Source organism: Oryzias melastigma, linkage group LG14, assembly GCF_002922805.2.
Source record: "Oryzias melastigma strain HK-1 linkage group LG14, ASM292280v2, whole genome shotgun sequence".
Lineage (NCBI taxonomy): Eukaryota > Metazoa > Chordata > Actinopteri > Beloniformes > Adrianichthyidae > Oryzias > Oryzias melastigma.
Window position 1 is genome coordinate 3249872 of NC_050525.1, and position 6237 is coordinate 3256108.

At 35.9% G+C, this 6237-nt stretch overlaps 1 long non-coding RNA gene across 1 annotated transcript; it reads left to right on the top strand.

Moving 5' to 3' along the window:
• The first annotated feature begins 400 nt into the window (after positions 1–400).
• On the top strand, positions 401–5357 carry LOC112142395. Its single transcript, XR_002918587.2, has 3 exons — positions 401–1989; positions 3064–3288; positions 4911–5357. It is a non-coding gene; the product is annotated as an uncharacterized LOC112142395 (long non-coding RNA).
• Positions 5358–6237: the final 880 nt, after the last annotated feature.

Below are 6237 nucleotides of genomic sequence, written 5' to 3' on the forward strand. Positions count from 1 at the left end.
TTTGGTGACAAAAAAAAGTAAAGATACTTAAATTTGCAGCTGTTGAGGCTAAACACTTTTCTGAGATTATGTTTCTTTGCTAAGTAAATAAAAATAAAAGAAATACTTGCATGAAAAAAAGTAGCAACTGCATGTTCTTATGTATAACCTTGGAAAACAAAAAAGAAAAAAAGTACATCTCACATCCAGCCACATACTCTCATGTTTTACATTCTGGTAGAACAAAGTGAAAATGTATGTTTTCTTTTTAAAATAAGTGTTTCCTTTAATGTATTAACTTCTTAATACAGATTTAACAAACTATTATTTTAAAGCTAAAAGTACACTAAACAAAAATATAAACACAACACTTTTCTTTTTGGTCCATTTGTCAAAGATCTAAAACATTTTCTACAAACATAAAATGACTATTTCTCTCAAATATTGTTCACTGATTTGCCTAAATTTGTGATGCTGATGCTGATTGGACAGCATGAGTATTGCACAGGTGTGCCTCAGACTGGCCACAGTAAAAGGCCTCTCTGAAATGTGCCGTTTTTTAAAATTTTAGCATTATTATTATTTTCTTTTTATTAGCGGAGTGTTGACATTATGCAACTACTACCCCCTACTGGTCAGTTAAAGAGTTGTAGGTCTTAAAGTTCATTTTTGTTCAGTTTAACTTTCATCAGATGTAGCGCTTCAGTTGAAGTGGACATAGGAATAGTTTTCTCCTCACGTGTAATCCTGGAAGTAGATTTATCTGTATGTACAAATGTGTAATTTAGGTTCAAATTTATGCTTTTGGTGATTAATAGTCAAAGACAAATATTGTTGCTGTTTGGATGTAAATGCTGATGCTAATTTTAGAGATAAATTACTGTGAACGCTGCAAATCTTTATTTTGTCATTTTGATTTAAGTTATTGATTGGATAAGAAACTCATACATTGTGTTGTCTTATTCAGTTTTACCAAAAAAAAAGGAAAAAGAACGAAAAAATAGAAACCACTAGTAAAAGTACATCTTTTCAAACTCACATTTTTCTTGGACCTCTTTTGTATTTGTTATCTGTCTAGCCTCTCTCAGAAACGCATTTGTGCGGACAGAGTAGGCGGGGTCTGGGCACTCAGAATCAGTGTCTGGTGTGACCACCATTTGCCTCAATGCATAAACATCTCGTTTGTATTGAGCAAAACCAAAAGTGCTGCATTCATTCAGTGTAGTTCGGCATTAGTAAAATATAAAAATACTCATAAAAATGATCAAATTTAAATGTCTGCAAAAGATGGTTTCCACATTAAGAAGGTTTATTTATTGATTTTAATCTTAGCTAACGAAATATGAAATCAGGAGATAAAATGTGTTCATTTTGCACAGTCTTTACTAAGTTTTTAAAGTACTTTGACTCTGGTAAGTTTGTACTATCCATATACTGGTTAGGAATTGTTGGTAAATGGAGGATTTTATTACACAATCAACCTTGAACAATTTATTTAAAGAATCCCATGCTGTATTTTAATCGAGGTAGAGCTGTCCTTTTTTCCTCACCTTGACTGGTTTCTGCTTAAGCCTCTTAAAGTTGTTAGTTGGTCCGACTATTTCAGTCGGTGAGTGCTTATCATTCACAGAGCACCATTGTAATTAAACAGGTGGCCTTCGCTTCTGTCACCATGCTGCACAGCTTGCATTAAAGCTTCTCCAAAGCCAACTTTCTGAAGCCACAAAAAAAGAAAAATCCATATCAGATCTTCTTCATGATCTCCAGATTCGGATGATATGAAATGTCCTTAAATTAGTCAAAAAACTAAATTGGTTTGAAAAAAAACAAACAAAAAAAACAAAACCCAAAAATGTCTCTCTGATATTTAGTGGTTCACGTTGGTTTTTGACATCTAGATGTTTCCGTTTTCTCCTGTATTTTCAACAGCAGCATCAACAGAAGAAGTTCCTGATGTGTCCTGTCCAGCAGCTGAACAGACAGAAGATGAGAGCTGCTTCTACTGGACAGGTTTTATTTTGAAAAATTAAGGTTCTGTTATGAACGCATTGTATATTTGAAACTGTATTTTATTTTTTTACCAATAACTTTTTCAATACATTACTTTTTTTGTTCTGGACCAGATGGAAAACACAAAGAGAACACCCACTCAGATAAAAATGTGTGTTTCAGGTGTTTTTGGCATTTTCTTATAGCAGTTTTCCCATTATGTAGGACATTTATAAATAAAATTAAGCCTAAGATGTAATTTTTAAGTATTTCTTTATTCAAGTCGTTGTAAATGAGGAGTAGATGGACAAATGCTTTAAAAAAGTTTGTTGGTGTTATGTAGGACCAACAATCGCAAATCCCAAACTCTGCTCTGTTATGATCCATCCACTTTCAGACAAATAGATCCATGAACGTCTTTGTTTTCCTCATTTACAAACTATTTTAAGGAAATATTTTTAAAGTATCCTTTTGTGGTCAAAAACACAGTTTTTTGCTCATTCTTTCTTCTTGTTCTAGAATACAGTGTACTACTATAGCGTGAGCTCCACCTAGTGTCCAAACTGAAACATCCTCCAGGAGAAGCAGAACAATGTTTCCAATGTTAATGATCTGAACATTTTAGTTAGAACTTCTCCTTTAGAGAATCCATGTAACACTGGATGATATTAACAATCTCATTATTTCACTGATACATTTACAGTATGAGAACTGGATCAGATTAATATAAATATATTCAAAACATATAGTAGATTATTAATGTTTTTTTTTTCTAAACAAATGTTTATAAATGTGTTAAGTTTGTAAACTCAAAATTGAATTGAACTGAGAGGACTGAAAGAACCAAATCAATCCAGGCTCCTGCGAATCAAATCGTTCCTGGAAAATATACCCAGCCCTAATCAAAGTACACAACAACAGATGCACAAATTTTAACTTTATTATTGTCATAAAACACATATTTTATTCATCAGACATGTCTGCAGGCGTACAAACATTCTGCAGAAGTGAGCAGGCATGTTCAGGTGTTTACTAGAATGTGCAACTATGTTACTGAATGTTAAAGAGAAGCCCCCCCCACATACACCCACACAGAGCTCCAGTGTGGCAGCACATGCAGGTGTACAGGATCCTCCAGACACCCCTTGGAGAAGAAGCCAAGAAACTCCCCCACCCCCCCGGACAGCCGCACACCAGAAACCCAGAGGCGGTACCTGGGGGATCACCGCGGGAGCCCCCGCTGCCACAGAGCACGTGGGTGTAGGAGCATGAAGGGCATGAGCCCCACCTTGGGAAGAAAACAGCCCCAGGATGCTCGCGGTAAATGAAGCACCTTTTTAAAGCTGTGCTTGACTGTGTCTGACATACTTTAGCTCCTAAACTTCTCCCCATGCAGACACGTGAATCAGTGTTGCTCGTTTCCAGAACGATCCCAGTGTTTGAAACATCAGAGAAACAGGTTGTACTCTGATGAGTGGCCCATCAGACTGACAGCACTGAAATTTAGTGATGAATACGATTAAATGAGCTTGAAAAGGTAACAAGATGAACACAGCAAATGTTAAAGTGTTATTTTTCAGAGTTTAGGTATACAGAGTCCCTTTTTCAACACTACAAAGTTAATCAAAAACTAGTTACACTTTTTAATGTCCAAAGATACACTTTGCAGTGTCATTTATGATGTCAGTGTTGGACTCATATTTGCTCACCAAACACCCAAGAGTGGATATATCTTCCTCACTACAACTCCCATCAGCCACCGCTTCTGTCTTCTCCATGCACAGCTGATCATCATCATCCTCATCAGAACCACCAGCATTTATACCCGCTCCAGCCTCAGCTTCAGAGTGAGGTCTTGATCATGTTTCTGCAGTCAACAGCAGGAGTGTTTTGGTTCATCTGGACGAAGTCAAATAATATCTGCAAATAAACGTGGTGCAATTTTACACTATTTTGGTGTTATTTAATTAACTCCAGTGGACAGTGTTGTTATTGGACCCAAATAATTGATTCGGTGTAAACTTCACTCCTGTGGAATCAAATTTACACTGCCTAATTTTATATTTCTAGAAGTGCTGTTTTTCATTTCCATATTCACAAAAAAATGAGTTTCTAAAATCATGTGATCTGAGTTTGAAGATTCTGTGTGAATCATTTTTGTGACAAAAACAAAATAAAAGTAACTTTAGAGAAAAAAAAGAATTTTGTGAACCTAGATGCACTCATGTGTTTACAACCTGAATGAAAAACTTTTTAAATTTCAGAAATTAAACACTGAATACTTGTTTCTGCACGACGTGGAGTCACATTGATTGGTATTAGTGAGCTGGTAATTTGCTCCTGTTATTTCTGAGAAACTTAAACAGTTTGGTCACATTGTAAAAATGTAGACAATTAAGAATTTAAACAATAATCTGAAACAAATGAACCGAATTGACAAAAACAATCAAAATATAATTAAAAGAAACTTCAGCCAAGTCTAAAAATAATTTACATTGTTTGGTTTCCCAGCATACAAAATAATAAATGTTCCCACCTATGTTGCGTAAAGCAGCTTCTCCAACTCCAAGGCCAGTACCAGTCTGAGGGAAAGCTGGTATCTGGGAGAAGGAAACAACTTTTTTTGTTTCTTTTATTTATAATCTGATAGAAAGCTTTATTTTTGAAACCTACTGCGTTCTCCTCACCACATCTGATTCATTGTTGATGCATCTCAAGTCGCTTGGTCACGAGTCAAAAATCCATCTGGTTTTTTAATGCAGCTGCACCACCTTCTAAATTGAAATTCCCAAGTTATGGCAAAATAAACAAAAACAAAACATGTTTGAAAAGTTTCTTTTTACAGAAAATATTCTGTGAGGAAACTGTTGTAATTCAGTGTAATTTTCCTTTGTTGGTTTTGGTGTTTTTGCTTATGTATTCCTTTGTTTGTGCTTCTACAGGGTGGCGTGGGGCAGGAGGCGTGGCTCTCACTACCTGGTGGCCTTGCACACCTGCTTCCCATCTTTAATGGATGCACCTTTAAAAGCCTCTCCCTGGCTCCTCCAACCTGCCACGTTATTTACGCTGAGTTCGGCTCCTTCCTGGTTCAAGTGAAAGCTTTTCGTCGGCCGAGCTCCCTGCCTCCACTACCAGTGTGCTTCTGTTCTTTGTTTTTGTGTTTGTGAGGCTAATAAACCTTCACTGCTGTTCCATCTCACCTGTCTGTCCACTCATCACAACAGAAACAAGAGATCCTTTGACTTAAAAGAAAAAAGAAAACTGAATTTATTAGACAAAAAACAGGAGTCATTACCTCAAATCAGGATTAATTACAACAGTTGTACCCGCAGACCATAATAACGTATGATAATCAGCTGTCTGATGTTATGAGGATGCTGCTAATAAAGTTGCTCAAATGGTGGATTCACATTTATTATTTTTAGAAAACAACACTTTTAAGTGACTTTTCTTCTGTTTGTGTTTATTCGTCGCACGTTAAAAGTCAGATGAGTTGGCATCTGATTTATTTTGCTTCTTCTAAATGGGTAAAGGGAAAATCTGTCATATTTTAAAGGTTCCCACTTGAACTCAAGAGTACAAATAAAATTTAGATCAACTGAAAACATTTTTACGGCGGATGAAGGTAAACTTTACCATCAAAAATTAAGGGGAACTGGAGGCCTATATACAGTATATATATATATATATATATATATATATATATATATATATATATATATATATATATATATAAACCGGTCCTTACTGCAAAAGGTATGAAACAACTGGTGTGAAGGACATATATTGGCTTTGTAATTTATGCTGCTTTATTTGGCCAGAACAGGACGATCTTTGAGAAGAAAAAAACAAGAGATATTTGACTTCTGACAAGATGGCTTTTTTTGTGTTGCAGTAGAAGGATCTGACTGATTTAAAATTCAATATCCAGCCAAAGGCTAGACACACAGGCACACTGGACAAATAAAGCAGACTGACCTGGAGGCACGACAGCATAGCAGAAGTGAGCGCAGAGTGAAAAAAATGAAGGCAAAGTGCACAAAATTACGACCTGGAGCACGGCAGCGCCCTCCCCCTGCTACTTAGACAGCTGTCAATCAACAAAACATGTATTTATATATTTTTATATATACATATATATATATATATATAAATATATATATGATCACTCACAATATTCCCCCCTTATTTGTGGGGGTTAGGGACCAAAGGCACCGTGGCTGGATGTCTGTTACTGACCCATGCACATCGGAAACACTTTTGATCATG